This window comes from Mus musculus, chromosome 16, assembly GCF_000001635.26.
Source record: "Mus musculus strain C57BL/6J chromosome 16, GRCm38.p6 C57BL/6J".
Classification (NCBI taxonomy): domain Eukaryota; kingdom Metazoa; phylum Chordata; class Mammalia; order Rodentia; family Muridae; genus Mus; species Mus musculus.
The window spans coordinates 50,004,618-50,027,478 of record NC_000082.6 but is presented as its reverse complement, the minus strand read 5'-3'; the positions used below and the strand labels follow the sequence as shown (position 1 = coordinate 50,027,478).

General features: G+C 40.7%; 1 long non-coding RNA gene across 1 annotated transcript in view; it reads left to right on the top strand.

Moving 5' to 3' along the window:
• Positions 1–7,821, top strand: part of Gm4827 (predicted gene 4827) — a 53,195-nt gene extending 45,374 nt beyond the window's left edge. The window contains exons 3-4 of the long non-coding RNA NR_045935.1: positions 242–288; positions 7,486–7,821. This is a non-coding gene — a long non-coding RNA (predicted gene 4827). The remainder of the gene's footprint in view (positions 1–241; positions 289–7,485) is intronic.
• Positions 7,822–22,861: the final 15,040 nt, after the last annotated feature.

The window sequence follows — 22,861 nt, the reverse complement described above, 5'->3', positions numbered from 1 at the left end:
CAGATGGATTCTCATGGAGACATTTCCTCAATGGAGTCTCTGTGATAACTCCAGCTTGTGTCAAGTATACACACAATCACCAGTGGGGGGGAGGGGGGGAGGCTCAAGTACCAAGCTTAAACTTACAACATTCTTTCTTCTGAAGCCCTCTGACTCACCCAGACAACATCGCCCCAGCAAACAGATGTCAGTTGGCAGTTTCCTGGAAAATTTGATTGATCTTGGATCTGTTTTCTTACAGCAATCCTCCAGACTGATAAAACCCGGCCTCCCACTGTCACAAGTTCTGTGAGTATAGATTAAATATTTTGAGTATGGTTTCTTTACTATTATTGCATTTTGCATCTAGTCCAATATTGTCACCACAGGCATGTTAGCTATAGGTGTTGTTATTAGTGTCCTTGAAACAAGAGTAACGCAGCTTGTCCACACTCTACACAAATAGATTTCTTATTTTTCCTTCTCCTAGACAAGGATAATAAAAAATACCTTTCACTTGAAGATATTTTCATAACCATTAACCCAAGTTTAGATTCACTTCTTTATTTGCTCATTTATTCACTCATTCAGCCAAGAGACTTCTAGAGTCTCACTGGGGATGGAAGGATAATTAAAATGAGATGCCTGGTTTCCAGGCACTGTGGGATGGGGGAGGGGGACGCGCAAACAGATGCTGGGGAGGTGAGTGCTGTGCTGGGCTGATTTCTCACTTCCTTTTATTTACCTATGAGGACAGGAGGCAGCAGAGAAGACCTTCTCAAGGTCACAAGGAGTGGAAGGGTAATTTCCAGACTTCTGGTTACTAAGCCACAGAGGTTTTATCCATTGTGCTTTTTAAATTTTTAAAGTGAGAAGTTCTCCAAAGTGTAGCTCAGAACACAGCAGTACCAGCATCATTTCAGAACTTGTTAGACATGCAAATTTTCAGGCTCCACCTCGGTAATGCAGAACTGAAAATTGGAGGGTGGGACCTAGGAATATTTTTTTTTTTTTCCAAAAGGCTTCCAACAGTGAAATTTGGATGCTCAATAAAGTTTGAAACCATTGCTCTCTATCAGGGCTTCCAAAACTTGCATGTGCATAAGAGATGCACTTGGGACCTTATTAAAATGCAGATTTACACTCAGTAGTTCTGAGGAAAGTTTTCTGATTTGCATTTCTAACAAGCTCCTTGGCTATGCCTGTGCTTCTGGTCTCTCAGACCTTACTTAAAGGGTAAAAATATACAGGGAGTTAATACCAGTGGAGAGGACTGTTTAAGCTCAGCTGATGAGTAAGCTGGGGTGTCAAGTGAACTCAATAAAATTGCTGCCTGTCATCCTAGAGCTTAAAAACTGGCACAGATAACACTCACTCAGGTAGATAAAAATTTAAGGCTATGAAAGCCATCAACTGCTCTGTGTGTGTGTGTGTGTGTGTGTGTGTGTGTGTGTGTGTGTGTGTGAAGGCATACATGCACAGAATGTACATATTTAGACATAGCATTAGATCTGCAGCTTTCTTATTGAGATACTGACTTGCGGGGATTAGATATTAAAAACCAGGTGGAAGTCAATAATATTTCTCTAATCTCTCTCTCTCTCTGTATATATACATACATACACACACACACACACATATATATATGTATATAAATATACAAATATATATATATATACATACACACACACGCATATATATACACATACATATATATGTGTGTGTATATATGTAGGTAGATAGATAGTTTATATAACATATTTTATTTTTATAACACATTATATATTATTATAATGTAATATATTATATATAGTTTATATTATATATCAATATAGATCATTTTTACTGGTAGATTAATAGATAACTATCAAATTGCTTCTTATGTCTATTTGGATTTACCTTAGACAAAATTGTACTACAAGTACTTTTAAGACAGACCAGAACAAGTAAGTTGGATATACAAGGGTCAAGATCCCATAGGCAAGCACTCAGACATAAAGCAGCCCAAGATGGTGAATATCACTAAAGTGATATAGAACATCACTAAAGGCACATTAAGGGAAAACTCCTAATGTCAAAAGAATAAAATCTCTGGCCTGAGTCAATCACTAACCCTATCAATCCTGTAGCCAATGGGCCACCCAGAGAAAGGCAGGTTCACCTTAAGTCATTCTAAAAAGATAGGAATAATAATTAGCCTTTTAATGATATAGTGTACTTTTTATTCCCAGAATACCCAACCCCTAGTTCAATCTCTTCCAGAGCATAGGTATAAAACACTATAAACTCTTCAGGAAACTCATTGCTTTTCCTTATCTTCTATTACATTTCTAAGCATGATGCTTTCCTTTCTGCTTTGTCCATCAAATAGGAGTTTAAGGGAAGATATGCATGGTGCTAAAAGTTCATTTTAGGTCATCTGGGGCCATGTTATGGGCAGACATTTGACCAAATGTGTTTTGGGTATCACTGTGGTAAGAAACCCAAGAGAAACCACTGAAGAAAGGAAAGTTTTTTTGGCTGATGGTTTCAGGGCTTTGCCCTATGATTACTTGACCCTACTACTGTTGAGACAGAACATCATGACAGGGAGGACACTGTGGAGAAAAACTCTTTCTCATGGCGGACGGAGAGCAAAGAACAAGCAAGGAACAGGCCAGGAACAAAGTATATCTTTTAAGACCTTACCCTCAGTGACTTGCTTTATCCTGTCAGGCCCCACCATATGAAGTTCTACCACCTTCCAATAGCCCATTAAAAATACAAATTTATCATTGGCTTATCACTGATTCATAGAAGAGCGAGCCATCAACCTGAATCTTTAGGAGACATTTCAAATACACACCAAACCAGATGTCTGTGAGGATATTTTTTATAATCTTAACATCTGAACTGGTAGACTCTTATGAATGGTCCTGACCTGTGTGTGTGTGTGTGGGGGGGGGGGTCCATCCAAACGTTTGAAGACTGGAATAGTACAAAAATGCTAAGAGAGAATTCCTTCCAGTTGATCTGAAACATTACTCTTTTGTTGTTTTTGGACTTGCACCATTGCTCTTCAGGCTCTCACTCCTTCTGACTTGGACTGGAATGCGCCATTGGCTCTCCCAGGTCTACAGAGGTTTGATGGCAGATCTTGGTACTTTTCAGCATTTACGATGGAATGAAACAATTCCTTTAAAAGTTACTGGTGTAACCTGGAAGAATCAAGGGAGAGCTGACCTGGGTATCTCCTCCTTGAAGAGTAGCTTTCACAGTATCTGAAGATGCTACACAAGCTGCCAAGGGAGAGAAGCAATCAATAATCCTTACTAAATATAAAGCTTGTGAACCACCACAACAGTATGGCAAGATATCCCCAGGGGTGCAATAATAGTGTTTATATCTTGAGGGCAACCAACAGCTCTCTGTCTATGACTTATGGTCTACTCACCCAGAGGGAACGCATGCCTAGTACTATAAATCTAGCCAACTCCTTATAGTTGGTAAGGTCATGGACCCTAGAGGAAACCAACTACTGTCACTTTCTGAAAGTATTATTTTAACTGCACAAATGCTTATCCTTATGCCCACAGGAGAATGTAGCTCTTACCCTCATGAAAGAAAGTTCCTTTTACAGCAGACAGACACCATTACAGAAAGCCATAGCTAGTCAAAACAGCTAGCTATGGGGCACCCATCCCCAAATGACACATCTATAACAACTTCTAAGGTTCATGGGACATGATGAAAGAGGGAGTAGAAAGATTATAAGAGCCAGTGGAATAGTACATCTGTTGTGAGAAAATGTCTCCTATATATGACAGAGAATCTGTAGAGAGGAATTTTAATCTAGCAACATGGCTGCTCTGGTTGGAATATAGACATGCCCTTCATACACACTTTTAATCCCTAACAATGTAGGTAAAGTTAGTTTGTAGAAGGAAGCAGCATGTTGGATACGGCCATCTAGTTGAGGGCAGACAAAGTGATGAATCAGAGAAAGATTTGACAGAATGAGTCAGAGATAGGACACACTCAACACTCAGGAGAACAGTGCAGAAAGGAGAGGTGACTTAAGAGAGCAATGCAGAGAGAGAGGGAGGGAAGGCAGTATTGCTGGGTCAATTTTACAGAGACAGGTTGCAGGTGAAAACAGAATGAGCCAGAGAATGAAAAGGAGCCAGAAGATTAGAACAAATTGCTAGAGTTAGTTTCAGGCCAAGCAGCGAAATTCAGCCAGAAGCTAAGAGAAGCCAGTTTGCATCAATCAGCTTGGAGAGGAGTTTGGGCCAGAGCAGATGAGTTGAATCAGCCAGACAGAATTCAAAAATAACCAGAAATGGTGAGTTTATTCAGCAGTAAGCCTGTGAGGTGGCAGTTACATCAGGTGAATAAAGGTTACATTTACAGATCTGCATTAAGGTAATCTCCAAAATGTGGTCTCCTGAACAAAACCTGTATAATGGAAGTACCAACTGACATGCCAATATGAACTGGGAAAATTTCATAAGACCCTACTGGTTCAGAGCTATAGGCAATTAACAGCTTCTAAGAGAATCAGTCGTCTTCAGGGATGAACCCAGTCGTCTTCAGGGATGAACCTTCTGATAGGTTATTGATCCCAGCCTTTAAGTCGGCCTGAAACATATACATGTGAGCAAAACCAGAAAGACCCAGAAGACTCTTGGTATATTTTTGTGTGGATACACACATATATAATGATAATTAAATAAAAGGTATTGAATTTGAGAGGGAGCCAGGAAGGAACAGAAAAGAAGTTAGTTGGACAGAAGAGAGGAAAGGGGTAGATAGAAATCATATAAATACACTACTCATACATGAAATTATTAACAATTTTTTTAAGTGTGTGTGTTGTTATTGTTCTTGCTTCATTTCTCTGGGGGCACCCCTGTCTAACCCAGGTGGAAAGTCAAATAAGTTGTTAGAATTGTACATTTGGACAGGAAATATTCCAGACAAGTTTACTGTCTATGAGTCTCCTCATTGGCTAAAAAGAAGTACTGTTAATGATTTACTTACAGCTGTGGGCAGTGAAACACAACAGATGATGCCTCAAGTAGGGAATGTGTTCATAGAAGGTCAGAGTTAGGCAGTCTCTTGCTGTTGAGGTAAGCCAGTCATGACACTAGAGCCCAGAGTCTTTTAATCTTACTAATTTATCATCCCAGACTCATAGTTCCTTAACATTGTAAAATTTCTGCTACACTTTCAAATGCCAAGTTTAAGTCCTAAACAACATAAAACAGAAGGTAAAGACCAAGATTAAGAATCCAAATCATTCGGTAGACAAGTTCCCTCTAAAGTAAAGACATTATATACTATAATTCCATTTCTTGATTGTATGGGAAAACATTTTTAAAATAAGTTTTTGTTTTACTGTATTTTTTGGAACAGTTTCATGTAGCCCAATTTGGGGATCAACAGATGTCAGAAGATGACCTTGAACTCATGAGTTGCCTGTCTCTACCACCTAAGCAGTAAGACCACAAGTCCAGTTCACATATTTCTGGGAGTCAACTCTAGGGCTTTGGCCTAGGAAGGTATTCTACCGACTGAGCTACATCCCTGTCCCTGAAAGCTATTTTAAATTGGACACCTGAGCTTTGAATAAACTGATAAGAAATAATCAGGGTGGTAGGTAAATACTGGGTAGACAATGATTGAGTGGACATTTCATGATATGTATCTTTCCCCCAATGTTTTCCATATTCTTTTATTCCAAAACATTTTCTTATTTCTGAGATTCTAATGTAATTACCTTTCTCCCTTTCTTTCCTCTAAGCCCTCCCACAAACCCCTCTCTGTTCTCCTCCAAGTTCATGGCCTCTTTTTTCCTCAGTTGTTATTACATGCACATATGTATTTATATATATGCATATATACATATACACATATACATATAGAAAGATATCCCTAAAAATAACCTGTTGAGTTCATATAATGTTACTTGTATGCTTTTGGAGTTGTTTGGCACTGTACAACCATTGTTTTCCTCTTCCATGGAAGGACCCCCTCTCCGACTCCCACTTTTACTCAGTTACCTGTGGTTTTAGCATAGGTTTGAGGCCCTATGAGTCTTTTTTGGTCCACTTTAGCATGTTATTGGCATCATTCTTGTTCAGCTCACATTTAGAAGGTCAAGATGGTCATGTGGGTAAGACTTTTACAGGTATAGCTCCTGATGTCATCAGGAGACACAATCTCATAGAAAAATAGTTTTAATGACACCAGATGGTGCCAGGAAACTGTGACAACTCACAGTCCTATCTGGCTATGACACCTAGGAATCACATCAATGACCAGCATGGCACAATAACCCTATGCTTCCAGTCGTGGCATATATACCTTGGTGGTAAGTAGCATCTCTCTCATTTTACTTAAAATTTGCTCAACAAGAGGGATACCATGCCTGGAACTGTAACCCTGGCTAACTAGTCAGTGATAGTGAAACTGTGATTAACGAAGAAGAATCTACAACTACTAATTTACTAAACCAGCATAATCCTCAACACCAGATTACAAACACGATGCATATCCTAAAGGGGATCTTTGAGGAGCTGCATTTGAATGGTGGGATGAAGGGGGGAGCTGTATGAGAGTTCACCGAGGAACTCCCAAGAAGTTTGGAAGCACGACTAAAGAGTTTTACTAGATTAGATGACCATAACAACTTTCATATGGTTTTAAGGGAGGGTAGGATTGCCCGGCTCAAATTAATGTTCCGTCTTTGAGGTCTGAAACATGCCATTCTGCACAATCCTCCCCCCCCCCAGACTCTTTGAGGGGACAAGAGCAGAGCTGAGTGACAAAGACAAGAGCAGAGCTGAGTGACAAAGACTACAGTTTTATTTGACTTTCCCTTATCAGTGGACCAAGTTGTTTCTCAATTCAGTTTAATTGGAGAGAGATGGTCGGCAAGGTCTCTGGGCAATTGAAAAATCTATTATGGAGGTGACCCTTTTGATATAGCATTACTTTAACCACCATTAAAGGGAAAAGGGAACATCTTCCCAGTTTTCACAGCAGCCTCTGCTTGTAGCTGTGAAATCTATAATACTCTATAAAACAAATGGCCGTGTTATATCAGAAGCTGGCGCAACTCTGAGAGAAGCTTCATAAAAAATCATTTGCACCAGCCTGGAAGGATAAGACTTCAACTGACGCAGACACTGAAATACTTCAAGACCCTGCGCCATCAGAGAATGCTTAAATTATCTTGAAAAGACATATCTTATTATGTCATAAAGACTGGCTTACCTACGTTATAAAGAAAAATGCTCCAGAAAATGGTGGTGAAATAAGTTTTCTTGTATGCTGCATTGGCTTTCTGTTTCTTCCTGATCCAATATCTAGAAAACATCATTTCTCCAAGTCGTTTGGAATCAGTGATTTTTTTTTAATCTGGGTTCTAAGACATCCTTTTTGTCGTTGTGTGTTTTGTGAACGTCACCTTCTTTACCTGCTGGCATTATGAACAGTCCAATTTCGTTCTCTCACTGACAGGTGTAAAGGTGGCAGTCTCTTCTTTCACCTTCATCTTGGCAAGAGTGTCGGGATTTGTTTCTCTCTGAGTTGACATCTGTATGTTTGGAGGAAGAGGGGAAAAATGAACAACAAAATCTGGAAAGGAGATAAAGAACTTGGTGCTGGAGCGTGGACCTGGGAGCAGAGCAATCAGCAGTGCTGCCAGCTGCGAGAAGTTTCTAATAAGGAAATTAGAACATGATCATTTCTGGCTATGTGACTCCGGTTCTAAATAGGTTTTACAAATAGATAGTGATTGAGCCTGGAAACACAAACAAATTGGCTTTGTAGAATAAAGGCTGAACTACATTTTGGTTAAAGAATTAAAAATGCTTTTGTGGGAGGCTCTCTGGGAGAATGGGGGCTATTTTAATGACAGCATATGCATTTCAGAAACAAGCTGGCTCATGTGGGAAGCTGAGAGCAGGGTCTAAGACTAAGTCCTGCCCCCTCCCATGGGATTCCTAAAATACACAGTATTAAGGCAAGGGGCTAGGGGCTACATATCTGAAATTTCCTGTCTAGATTCTGGAAGAAGGTGTTGAGGTAGTGCTTCAGATCAAATACTTTTCCGAAAACATAGAAACTGAACTCAAGTTGAGAGCTCCAACTCCCATATTAAAAACCAGACAGGCATACTGGCTGACTACCCATCTCTTAGGAAACAAGAAAAGGGATCCCTGGGTCAAGCATATGGCCAGCTCTGAGTTCAGTGAGAGACCCTGACTCATAAATAAAGTAGACAATAATTGAGCAAGACATATGAAACTTATGGTCTCCAAACACACACGGCCACACACACATTCACACATGCATGTATGTATGCATCATGCACAATACATATATGCAAAATAAAGATAAGAAGGAAGAACAAGTGTGGGTGTTTTGGTCCTTCTTAGAAGGAGAACAAAATACTCACAGGAGCAAATATGGAGATAAAGTGTGGAGCAGAGACTAAAGGAAAGGCCATCCAGAGACTGTCCCACCTGGGGATTCATCCCATATACAGTTACCAAACCCAGACACTATTGTGGATGCCAACAAGTGCTTACTGAAAGGAGCCTGATATCGATGTCTCCTGAGAGGCCCTGCCAGAGCCTTACTAATACAGAGACAGATACTCACAGCCAACCATTGGATTGAGTGCAGAGTCCCCAATAGAGGATTTAGAGAAAGGACTGAAGGACTTGAAGGGGTTTGCAACCTCATAGGAAGAACAACAATATCAACCAACCAGATCCCCCAGAGCTCCCAGGGACTAAGCCATCAACAATGGAGTACACATGGCTCCAGCTGCATATGCAGCAGGTGATGGCCTTGTCAGGCATCAGTAGGAGAAGAAGTCCTTGGTCCTATGAAGGCTCAATAGATGCCCCAGTTTAGGGGAATCGAGGGCAGGGAGGTGGGAGTGAGTGGGTAGGTGGAGGAACACACTCATAGAAGCAGGGTGAGGGAGCATGTGATGGGGTTTTCTGGGAGGGAAGGAAACTGGGAAAGGAGATAACTTTTGAAATGTAAATAAAGAAAATATTCAATTAAAAAATTTACATGAATAAAACTACATACTAAAAAAAAAAAAGATATTGGAAAGAGAGGCACCCCTACAATACAGCCAACTGTATAGCATTTGCCAAAATAAACAAATAAACAAATAAATAAATAAATGGCAGACATGGAAACAATATTATTAAGCAAATTAGGCCAGTCTTAGAGAGACAAATATGTAATTTGTAGACCTGAAGTGTTTATGTACAATCATAAAATAATGTATGTATGTATCACACAGAAGTAGAAGTAAAATTGTCTAGTAGGACCAAAAGGACTAAAGAGAAGGGGAAGGGGTATGAGAAGAGTGGGGAGATACATGCTCAACATTCAATGTATTCTTAAATAAAAGTGAAGAAAATTAAATTTAGAATATCAGAAGCTCAAAATATAATTGCTAATTATAGCACCAATGTCCCTCAGATAATTCTTTTGTCTGTAGATAGCCAGGGACAGAAGTTCTTCAAGCTCTTCCAGTGCTTTCTCCGTGATAAATATTCCTGTCACGTTTCCTGTGAGTCCCCCAAGGACTCAGTACAGACTCCTCAACCTCAAAGGAGACTCGGCACCAGTGGAGCTGCGAAATTTCTCAGAAGGTTCAGGTTCTGCCTCAGATATCCCAAAGCCATTTGAAAACACCAAAGACTTTTCAGACAAGATAAAAGGTTGTTAAGTGTCTGTGTGTTCAAGCTTATACTTCACGTGAGAAGATTAGCTTTCTCTGGGCCAACTCTCCTAGTTGTTACAAGCAGGCTTGGTTTTGTGTGTTTTGTGCTTCACACAGCGAGGAAATGGATCTGTTGATTAGAGAGATGCTCCCCTGCTCCCTTTCCAAGTCTATCAGTCACTGGCTAAGGCATATCAGCTATTGAGTCCAAGTCGGCAAAATCCCACTGGTGATAGTCAGTTTGTACACTTGAAAACAAATACGGTGAGACCTGATACACACTGCAGTAGACACTGGGTTGCAGTGTGGAGATTTAGGCCCAAGTTGCACACAGTACATTTTATTGTCTCAAGATGCTCACAGGGCAGACCTACATCCTATGCTAGAACCATACTCCCCTGTTCTGACTTATCACATCCTGAATAGTTGTTTGCTCATGAAAGCAGAGTCACGTCTTCTTCCTTCTTCTTCAGATATGAATGTGCTTGCTAATTTCCCATGTCTACTTGCTGGGGATATTGGATGCACAGACACCATGTAAAACAATGTTTTTGGATGTGTCCATGGGAACGTTTCCTGAAGAAATCAACCTCGAATCAGTAGAAGGACTAAAACCAGGCCACACTCACCACTCTGTACCCTACACCCCATGGGGGCCAGAATGGTTCTAAATGGCAGAAGAGGGACAAAGTCTCAAATTTTTCTTGAACTGGGTTGTTAATCTTCTGTTCGGGGGACAGCAGAAGGTCTTGGGTGTATATCAGCACTTCCTACCTCCTCCCACCATCAGACTCAAGTCTCTGATTCTCTTGCTTGCAGATGGTACATGATGGGATTTCTCAGCCCTTAGAAGGACATAAGAGAACTTTCAGAAATGAATTAATCTTTTAAACTAATCCCTCATTCTCTGTGCCCCATCTCTCTCTCAGGCTTCAAGTCAATGAGAAAACAGGGCTTATATCTATACTTGGGGCTCTGGCCCTACTTTGCCAATAAAATCTTTAAAATTATATAGGTAAATTAAATATTAGCTAAAGGGAGCTTGTGTTTTTCTGACATTTTTATTTCAGAGATAATTTTTTTTTCATTTCTGATTCAGCTTTAATGGGTATTTAGCACTAACATTTCAGTCTCCTGCCAACACCTGTGCTGTCAAATATATAGAAATTTACAAACAAATCAGCAGGTGAACTCCTTATTTAAAATGAACACTTAACTGAAGTCATTGTGAACACTTCCGCTCTCCTTAACTCTTCCACTCAATAAAAAAAAAAAAAACAGTTTTTCTTTATTGTATGTTTTTCTAAGTAGAAAAACATTTCAAGGTGGACATTTTGTGAACTAAACTATAGACATCACTTTTCTACATACAGGTACATCTCAGTAAGTCATACATGACAGAAGTGTTGTTAGGAATATAGGACAGTGAGCATGCAGACGTTGTCTCCTGTAGTAGACAAGGTTCTCTAAAGAAGTAGAATTGCCAGGATCTCTATGTCTCTATTTACCTACTTATATTTCAGCTTATCATCTATCAAGAGATTTATTTTAATGAATTGGAATTGGCCTGTGTGGTTCTGGGGAATGGTGACTCTGAAATCTGCACTGTGACCTGGAGACCAGGGCCAATCTGCAGCTCAGCTCCAAAGTTGTGGCTGACAGAGTCCCTCTCGCCCAGGAGACACTGCTCTTTCTCTTCAGTCAAGTCTTCACTGAGTGGCTGAAATCACCCCCATTATAGAGACTAAACTACTTTTCTTGAAATTGATGGATTTAAACTGGAGAGATGGCTTAACAGTTCAGAGCCTGCATTGCTCTTGCAAGAGGATCTGAGTCCAGTTGCCGGCATCCAGGTTGGGTGTTTTAGGTCTACTTGTAATTCTACCTCCAGGGAATCTGTCACTTTCTTAGGGACTCTGCAGGCACTTTCAGTTGTGCACACATGGACACACGTGGTCATACATGGACACTCACACGCATGCATAGATATAATGTAAAGTCAATAAAAGCAAGTCTTTAAAAATAAAATAAAAAACAGCTCATCTTTTCTTTTAAAACACAATTCCATCAAAGAGCTCTCTAGGGAAACATTTGACCAACTATCTGGGCATGTGTCTGCTTTTCAGTGCCAAGTTGACACATTCAGTTAGCCATCACACCAAGCACCTGGGTCCCTTGCATTCCTTGTTAAACAGACTTATGACTTTTTTTCTCAGAGATTCAGAGTCTAATTTCCAATTATAGAGAACCCCCAGACAGGGCCGGATGAGGAAGCATCTCTCAGAGGGCGTCCCTATACTTCTCTGGATGTGTTACTGTAAAAGTCGTGGCCTCACCTACTCTACAGATGGTGAAAGCGAAAGCCCACAGCCATGAATTGGCTTGTCTAAGACAGATCACATTAGTATTTTAGCCCAGATCTTCCAATCTCATCCCAGAATTCTTACTGCATAACATATTGCTCAACATCTGGAGGAAATAAAACTTTCTGAGTTGAACTCCAGGCACCTTATCAAACCTTTCTAAAGTCTAAAATGAACTAACAGGATTTTCCACCAAATGTAACAACCTGATCCTAAATGGAAAGATAAAAAAAAAAAATCTGAAGAACAAAATAGCAACCAGGGAAGACTCCAATCAGTACATCAATAGAGGCAATAGAAAGCCACAGTCAGTGAAGCAATGTGGTGATGACAAGCCCCTGGGATAGAGTTCAGAGCTGACCAAAGTCATGACAGAGATACATATACTGTGAAGGAAAGCCAGATTCCAATAAATACTGCTAAAATGGCTATCTGTGTGAAGAAAAAAATAGTTTTTCTATACATAACACATTTAGAAATAAATCCCATATGGACCCGTATGGAAACAATATTTTTAGACTTTTAATTATCATATCTGTAGATTCATTTAAAAAGCCACTGTCATGAAAAGGCAATGTGGTGTTGACAAACAGACCACTGGAAGCCACTGACTCAACGGCAGAGGCACATTGTATGGCAAGCATACGCTATTAATGAATGCTGCTAAAAGTGACAGTTCATGTGAGAAAAAAATAAACTTCCTACACATACCACGCTTAGAAATAATTCTAGATGAATTTCATGCAGGAACTGAAATTTGAAATGTGCCATAGAAAGTTTAAGAGAATATTTTTATAAGAGGGGAAAGAAATACTCCTTTCATAAGGCAGGGAAAGAACAAGCTGTAAAATAGCATCATAATAAGAATATTAAGCCAATATTTATTGTGCTATCCTATACATTTTGTGATGTTCTGCGTGCATAAGTTATACTAACTCAGATGACTCTCATGAAAAGTCTATGAGGCATTAATCATTACAGCCCTCATAAAAGACAGAGGCCTGGTGAGGCCATTAGTACGTGCATTCTGGCTCTAAAGCCATGGCTGTCTACAAAGGAAAACCAACCACATTCAAGCTAAAGGAGATCAGCATGTATGAACTAATCAAACCTACAACCTAAATACTGGGGAAAAATGTTCTATGCATATAACTATCATGGTATTACATATATAATGTTTATTACTTACAAATCATTATATAAAAATGGGCCTACATTAGAAACAGCCAGCATATCAGAAAGGCAAGACCATGGCTATTATCACATGAAAATATACATGATGCTAGGCACATAATTCAATGCAGTCAGTTTGGAAGTGACTAGCAATATCTACCAAACTGGAACATGTGGTTTCCTCTCATCTAGGAAATCTGTGATTCCCATAGGGATGAAGAATGAATTGAGTAAATTGTGTGCTGATAATTACTTTTTGGATTGCAAAATGTTGGGTGAAGCAGATAAGTTAAGTGGGGTACACGTGATATCCCCCGGCTAAAGCGTGAACCCTCACCTAATTATCCTATACATTATCATGGGTGTCTACACCATCACAAGGATTATGATCAACTTAAGAGTGGCCCTGTGGGGGGGTGGTGGTTTAAGGATGAAGGGAATAGAGGATAGGCATAGAAATTTGACTTTCCCTTTTTCTTAAAAAGCACACAAGCACACACAAAATACAACAAAATGTGAATACATTTTAAAATCTACATGGAAGGTACTTGTGATGGTGCATTGCGACTATCAACTTGGCTGTGCCGAGAAGCACTTGGGAGACTAGTAAAGCGAATATCGGCTGCATCCATGAGGACATCTCTAGGGAAGATTAACTAAAAGAAAAACTTGCCCTGAATATGAGCTGAATGGACAGGGTGGGGCCAGATGGGATAAAAGGGGAAAGGAGAAAGCCAAACAGCACAGGCTCCTCTCTCTCTGCCTCCTGGCCACCAAGATGCAAGTTTTTCTACTATGTCAGATCGTTCCTGTATTCAATAGGCAAAGTCTCAGAAATCACAGAGCAAAACAAAACAAAACAAAACAAAACAAAACAAAACAAAACAAAACAAAACAAAACAGTCTCTCTTAATTTGTTTGTATCATATATTCTATCACAGCATTGAAAGCCTGATAACACAGTTTAGAAGTTAATTTTATTATTTCCTATGTTTTTGATATTGCACATAGCTACACTTAAAAAAGACCATATTGTAGTCATTAATTTTAAGACTTAATTACAATTCTTTTTTCCCTGAGAGCTATCATATATGGATTTCAGTTTTCTACATATTAACAATTCTTAGTCTCTTTTTCTACTTATTATCAAAGTCCAAAATAGAAAGAAGGCCTAGGAGGGCATTTATGAAAATCTTCTGGGTTCCAGTTAGTAGTTTAAGTAAAGCCTTTCCTCAAATTTTCTTTTATGCTTAATAACCTGGAAAATATTGCTTTTGTTAACTGGATATTTTGTTTTTACCCAACCCAAGGTTCACGGATAATAGATCTTTGAAGAAGGAAACTATAATTGGTTACACATAACATTGGTTCTGTGAAAAGCATGTAGCTTTCTCTGTAATGACACAGAACCTCTGGGGAACCTCAGAGCCATTAACATAACCACCAATTATCATGATTTTGCTAACATGGAGAAGCATAGGTGGAAAGAGATCTGCTTGGTAAAATGGGAGACACCATGGAGTTGAGGGTGAAGACTGAACGGGATCACTGTTTTGAGGTACTTTAGGGAACGCTGCAGTTGCATAGTTTGATATGGATGTGACAGCAACTGGTAGGATTGGCATTGTCATCCCCAGTTATGAGATTCAGTGAGATTCCAGGGAAGGATTCAGTGAGATGCAATGATTTTCTCCAAATCTTAAGAAAAATCACAACAATTCTAAAGATAAGGCAAGCGCTCGCCCCATGCCATCTACTCTTGGCTACAGTCATATGCTTTAGTACTGAATATCTTTGCTAAGCTAAGGAAAGTCCTTAAGTTTTGAAGTCCTCCAAAATAGGGCAAGAGGGCTGGCGGGGGGGGGGGGGGGCGGGATATCTCACTACTAGAAAAGTTGTTCTGGTTTCTAATTCATATAATAATAAGAAAAGATGGGGGCGAGGGAGAGGAGCCCTGGCTCTAGATCTGTCTCCTCTAACACTTAGGGGACACTATCTATCATTTGCACTGGAAATGCCCCCTCTCCTAGGCACATGTTTTGTTCTCACCCAACAGTACTATTCTGAAGGCTTTACAGACCTTTACGAGGTGGGTCTTTGAAAGTCCTACCTACGCTTGATTCAGGCCTCTTCCTCTCTGCCTCTTGATCTGTCAAGAGGTAAGCAGCCCTGCTGCATGCTCGGGCTGCCATGGGCAGTGGAGCTCACTGCTATGCAGTCTGACAAAAATGGTTCTAAATCTCACTGAAACGATGAACCTCAGCAAACCCCTCCTTTCTTAAGGGACTTCTTGTTGGTGCATTGTCACTCTGACCACAAAGTAACTCAAGTGAAGGCCTTAGACCTTTAGCTTATACAGTTGCTACCCATATAAATGTTTTCTCTCCCTTTCCCAATAAAGAGAGTAATGGAAAGGATTATCTATGTATCTATCTATGTATCTATCTATGTATCTATCTATGTATCTATCTATGTATCTATCTATGTATCTATCTATCTATCTATCTATCTATCTATCTATCTATCTATCTATCTATCTACATATATATACACATATGTATACATATATATATCTCCTTTTGTGTACTGAGTTGCATTGAATGTACTGTATATGCCTAGAGTTGAGGTTTCTGGCCACTGTTTATGTTACCATCTCAACCTAATGCATTTCTAGGTCTGTACCAAATCCCTGTCAACAAATGCATTTTATGAAGACATAGCTTATAAGCTCTAGGTATGTATATTCCCAGGCTTATGTGAAACCTGAATCATTCAGGGAGCTGAGTGAAAGAAAACACGAAACTATGAATTCCTTCCTGAAGACCTGAAGAAGTACTATTTTTAAGAACTTGTATGACAATATTTCCCTTATGAAATCTTATCCAGTATTTGTCCTTGGCTGCTTAATTAATGGGGAGATAAAAGTGGCATGTAATCAGCTTATGAACGGAAGGAAGACATGGGCGTCTTAAATGATTGCAAAGATTGTTCTCTTAAGTGGGTTAAGGAACTCCTAGTTTCCTAGTGACCCTTTCCAGATTCTTAATTAACACAGTGTATCCTTCTTCATTGGGGAAAAAAAATCAGCAGAAGTGTTTGAAATACAGGCTTCGGTATATAAACCAAGGATGATTCACTGAGTCTACATTTTTTTTCTATACATTTTATCAAAGGAAGGAGCAAATTGGCTCAGTCTACATTGCTGGCAGCACCATCTTGAAGCAAAATGTTGGACAAGGTCTCCTGGCAAACAGTGGCCACTGCCCTTTTGCCCAGAAAAGGGGGTACTGTTGTACCAGCTGGAGCCCTATGCTGGCGGGCGGCAGTCTGCAGTGCTGCCTACTCATGCTAATGATCTCAGACCAATGCTGCTCTTACTGGGACGTGGGAGGAGAGCAGACCATGCCAAATTCTTGCACAAGGTCAAATGTTTCTGGAGAAAGAAAGCCAGGGTTAAATTAGCAGTCAGGCTGAGATGGGGGGTCACTGTGTGGTAGAATACAATCCAGTTCTGGTGAGTCTGCAAAGTCAATGGAGAGAGCAATAAAAAGTAATTACGAACGCATTTCTCAACTTGGAAAGCCAGCCACATCTCACACCAAGGCCAGATTCAGAGCCCTTCTGTTCCAAGGATGTTGGAGCAGGCTCAGGGACAGGAAGGGATTGTGTAAGCCAGCCGCTTCTCCCTGGCTTTGGAACCATGCACCCTGAAAGCAAAATGCATCTTGAAAGAGAAAAATGAAGGACATGTCTTTTTGAATTCCCCCTTTAATAGAAACATATTTTGTATCTACAATATACCCATGTTTTTAGGGCTGCTCACTAGTAAAAACAAAATCAGCATCAAAGCAAAGGAAGGGGAACCCTTTTAGGAAAATGTAAGCCATGGCAAACCTAAAATACCTCAGCTCTGCCCTGCTTACCAACATCAGGACCGCAGAGAAGCTGCTTGTGGGAGGGATGCATCCAAAGGGAGGAGGTGGAAAAAAAGAAGTCGTGGGAGGAAGAAGCGTTGATCTCTGGTGTCAGGGAGAAATTCGTGACAGAATTGACTGTTTTGGATTGACTATTTTGACAGTTGATTTTTTTACCTCCCCCCAGTCCCATCCCCGCAACTCCAGAATCATGACAGACAATTGCAGAACATCAAATTGATGAGTGAACACTTCATCAGATCTGGTTGCCTTAACAACTAAAATAGCCAAAATGTTAAGACAGTCAAACGGGATTGATTATTTTTTGATACAATCTGTGGGTGGTTGACCCAGGAATTCTCAGTCTAATCCCACCTATAAACAGAGGCTCTATCAGCAAGAAAGCAGGCATCAATCACCCGGATCCGTCCCATCCTCCAACGCCCCTGGAAGGCTGAGAAGCACCAGCAGCAGCAGCCTCTGGATGTCTCTAGGTGATGGGTGGCACAGGAAGCAGCCATCTGTGAGAGCTGGGATTCTGATCCCCGCAGCTTCTAGCAAGATAAGAGTCTGGCTTGGGTGGAAAAACAGATTGCCCCAAATCGTCGTCTAGAGGTGCTGAATCATGCATGAATGTCAGGGCATGATGCCAGCCATGGCAACTTTTCCTGAGGGCTTTATCTGGTATGAACCCAGAGAGTTCTGGGTTAGGATTTTTTTTTTCAAACTCACAGAGATAATTGTTGTGTCATACACCCAAAGGGAAATTAAATCTCGCTCGTAATTGGTATTTGCTGGCATCTTAAAGACAAGAGAAAGTTCACCTTAGATTCCTTAAGATCTTGAATTAAAACGTTTCCACTAGAGCCTGCTATAATGACACATGCCTGTAAATCCAAGAGGTCAGGTGACTGAGGTAGAAGGATTGCAAGTTTGAGGCTAGTCTGACTTACCTGGTGAGTTCAGGGGTCATTTCCAAGGTGGGTCCCTCTCTCAAAAATCTACAGAATCTTGAAAAATCCAAGTTTCACCAACATGCCAGATCTGCCAGCTGAGACCATGCCAGAGGCATCGTCTTAGCCTACTGGCTTCGGATTAGGTACAGAAGGCTTTTGGAGCTTCAGTCTTGTTTGTCTGTTTGCTTATTTGGGTCTCCCCCCCCCCTTTTCATTCTAAGTTATAAAAAAAATTAGTTAATAACTTGGCGGCAGTGGAGAATGTGTTAAAAAAAATAAGAATCAATGAAAAATGTGACTTGGTGAGAAACTGACAATAAGTAGGGTTCAGAACCCCACAGAGCATGCACAGCCCGATTTTTCCAATGCAGATTGCAGTAGGCACTGACCACAGAAACAGATATATTCCTAAGCCTTTATTATTGAACAAAGAATAATTCCTGAGTCTTCCCACTTTTAAAAAGATGCAGAAAAAAAAAAAACCCACACAACTCCATAACAATACAGTGTTAAGATAGAAAACAGCACCACTTTTGTTAGGGTGCCCAATTGCTTGAAATTTGGTTCAGGCTCAACTCCTAGAGGTCCTGAGACAGCCAGCTTGTAGCTCAACAGTAGCAGAGGTTGAAAAAAGTATTATAGAAATAAGGCACCCACCTGGAAATAGTAGTCTGCTAGAGGAATTATCGAAGATGTTGATATATTGATTTGGAGAGAAATGGCTTTGTGGATATGTTTGAATGTGGATTTAAATATAATATTCCACTTTCTTCTTAGAGCATTCCATCTCCTACGGTACTCTCAGTTTTCTGATTTTAATTGATCCTTTAGGAAAGGTTGACATTTACACTAGAATATGCAGGCGAATGCCCCGCCTTGCTGAACTGCCTTTTCTTTTGGGCTTGAATTGCTGGGGTCTGAGCTTGTTGTTTGGTTGTCTATTCGTTTGCTTTAAAAGAGTGATTGTTAAATAGAAATAAATAATTTTAAAAGAGTCTGTGACCTAAACACAGATAACTCTTTTTTTTTCCCAGCAAACTGTGTTTCCTGGGAATTTAAATCAGGAAATTCCTGAAGACTAAGGCAAAGCAAAGGCTGATGTCGAAATGTCTTCATATACTTAGATTCTGAGACAAGGGAAGGCCAGGATGTCAACTCAAGTTATCAGACAGAAGAAGAATGGAGCCAGTGGAAGCGATTGAGAAAGGACATAGAGATAGTGAGGCATGGGGAAGGAGTGGGGAGAAGAGAATGAAAGAGGAAGAAGAGGTCTCACAGATGAGAGAGAAGCAGAGAGACACCATGATGGACAGACACCAGTCCTGCCTGCAGCTCAGGGGCAGCTTGCTCTTCCTGTCTTCAGTCTAGTTTTCCCTCACAGCCCTTTGCTAACATGAACGAGATTATGCTTCGCATCCAGGAGTTTGTCTGAAATGCCTTGTCTAAATTTAAAATTATCAAGGTAGAGAACGAGGAATTTTATGTTTATTTTGGGGCTAATTAGGATTGTCATCCTGAAAAGTCCAGATCTCATAGTCTAGATTTTTCTTCTTTCATTTTACATATATAGCTTTCAACCAGCCTTCTGAGGGCATGGTTGCTTTTGGAACATCACTGCCGTGTTGTGAGGATACCCAACTTAACAGGGATGTGGAAAGGCTCTGAAACTAGAGGTAGAAGACATGATGGTGTCAGTGACAAGAAGCGAGAGGAGGAAGAGTCTTCATATCTCTGAGTCTTCACCCCTCTTTGCTTCTCCAGCTCTTTCTAACCTACATCCAGCTCCTGGCTATAAACACATAAGATGCTCACACTAGACTTTCCCAAATGAGGTCAGCAGTCAACATCCCCTATTTTCCTCAACCACTCTCCACCTTTTTATTTATTTGTTTACTTCTTTTGAGTTGGGGGCCTCACAGGGATGCAGCTCACACATTAGGCTAGACACACTTGCCATTGAGGCCCAAGGATCTTCCATCTCCCCGGCACAGGTATTATAGACATGTGTAGATTTACATGACCGTTTAAATAGGCTATGGGGATGCATGCTCAGTGAACACTTTGAGAGATCTTCCTAGGCCTTTAAGGTATAATTTCAGCATAGCAATAAAGAACACTATTACCAAGTATATAATATGCTAAGTAGCAACTAAAGAGACCTATACTGTGCTTCTTGGTGGTCAGAAAGGTAATTAAACTTTTTTTAAAGACAGGGTTTCTTTGTGTAGTCCTGGTTGTCCTGGCACTTACTCTATAGACCAGGCTGGCCTCAAACTCACAGAGATCTGCTTGCCTCTGCCTACTGAGTGCTGGGATTAAAGGCACGGACCACCACCAGCTGGCAAAGTCTTTGTCCTTTACCATAAATGCAATGCCAAGGCATTCTCAAACAACTACATCCCGCCACTAAATTTCCTATCCTATTTTAAAATTGATTTTTTTTAAAATTATTTTATTTATTTACATTCCAACCACTGTCTGCCCTCTCTGTCCCTCCTCCCACAGTTTCTCATCCCATTCCTCCTTTTCTTTGCCTCTGAGATGGTGCTTCCCCTACCCACCAGGCCTCCCTCTTCCCTGGGACCTTAAGTTTCTAGAGGATTAGGCACATCCTCTCCCACTGAGGCCAGACCAGGCAGTCCTCTGCTATATGTGTGCTGAGGCCTCAGACGAGTAGGCTGCCTCGTTGGTAGCTCAGTCTCTGGGAGCTCGCTGGGGTCTGGGTTAGTTGAGACTGCTGGTCCCCTTCAGCTTCTTCAATCCTTCCCTTAATTCAACCATAGTGGTTCCTGATTTCAGTCCAATTGTTGGGAGTAAGTGTCTGTGTCGGTCTCAGTCAGCTGCTGGTAAGTCTTCTCAGACAGCAGCCATGCCAGGCTCCTGCCTGTGAGAATACCATAGCATCAGTAATAGTATCAGGCCTTGGTGTTCTCTGCCCCATGAAATGGATCCCAAGTTGGGCAGGTAACTGGACCTCCTTTCCTTCAGTCTCTGCTCCATTTTTGTCACTATCCTATTTAAAATGCATCATGTTGCTGGAGAGACGGTGCAGTGATTAAGATCACTTGTTCTTCTAGAGGATCTGAGCTCAGTTCCCAACATCCACATCAGTGGCTCACAACTGCCCATAATTCCAGTTCCTGGGGATTTAATGCCCTCTTCTTATCTCCAAGGGGCCTACACATACATGTGGTATGTACTCACACACAAACACACAGCGATACATATTAAAGAAATGCAAGATCTCTTCTTTGTAAAGTCCTACGTTTTACTTTTCTTATTTTAATTGATCCATATCACTGTCCTTGAAAGGAGGTTGGCATTTACAGTATCCTCTGTCACATGTTGAAGAAACACAGCGATCTTGTTACACCTATCTTGTCTCTCCAGCTGAAATTAATGGAGCTGAGCTTTATTTTACACAAGAGGGGTTTTGTGGATAAAGTATCTGGAAAGGTTGTAAGACTAGGAAGAAAGAGAAAAAGAAATGGTGGTGATGGTGGTGGTGGTGGTGGTGATGGTGGTGATGATAATTGTGGTGACTGTAGTGGTTATGATATGGTAGCTTTTGAAAGTTCATCAGATGTACCTTTCATCCTTTAGACTTCACAGTCTATTTCAATGTGTCTGAAATACTTGTTACTTCTTGCCCAGAAAAGGAGACATACACACACAGTTGACAGAAATGGAAAGTAGAGTCACTATATTTTTGAGAAGCAAGAGTTATCCCAGCTTTTGGACAGATCATAAATATACACTACATTGATCTCAACCCAAGTAAATGACTGCATGCAGAGGAGAACGCCAAATCAATGTAGGAGAATGCCAACTCAATCAATGTGATCTTCCCAGTCTTTCACTCAGCAGCCAACAGAGAACCACGAGTTGACAGCCCAGTTGCGGTGGCTGCAGAAGCTAACTTCAAATCCCAGAGTCATAGTTTTGGCACAGATCATAAGTAGCACTCTCTGGGTTTAGACCACCTCACCACACTGGGAAAACTCTTGTTTTTATCAGTTTATTAGAATGAGTATAAGTAAACAGGAAGCGATAGATGGAAGAAATAAGAGATACCTGAGATGGGTCCAGAGGTTCTAATACTCTCAGCACTTCATCCTCCAGAAAATTAAATGTGCTCAGTCACTCGGATGGATAGAGGCCTCATTACAAAAGGCACAAGAGAGTCTGAGAAACCTGATCCTTTGGGCTCAGCCTCCATCTTAGAGAACCTGGCTTAAGGTTAAATTCTAGTTAACTAACAGGCCTGTACTAGCACCAGTTTCCAGGTTATTTACCAACAAATCTGCACCTCTACATTACAAGCCTACCCCTGACCCTTCACGTTCTCACAACCACCAATCAGAAGAAAAGCAGAAGTTAACTTTTTGCTTTGGCTCCCAGCACCAGCCAATTATGTTAAAGGCCACAATACCCACCCCTCCAGTTCGACGCTTGACAGGCTAATAATCTCCACTCCTTGCTGGTGATTTCTTCCTGAGATTCCACCTTATACCTATCAGAATGGCTAAGATCAAAAACTCAAGTGATAGCACATGCTGGCTGTGCCCATTAGAGTTCAGAGCTGCTTTACCAAATCATCCTGAGGGTTGTAGGTAAGTAAACCCAGGAGTGAGCTTATAAATAAGGAGAACCTAATGCGATTACACTGGAGTTGGCTCCTGGTTGGTCTTTTGGGGCTTGTGAACAATGCTTCCTGGTACAAATCAATTATGAATT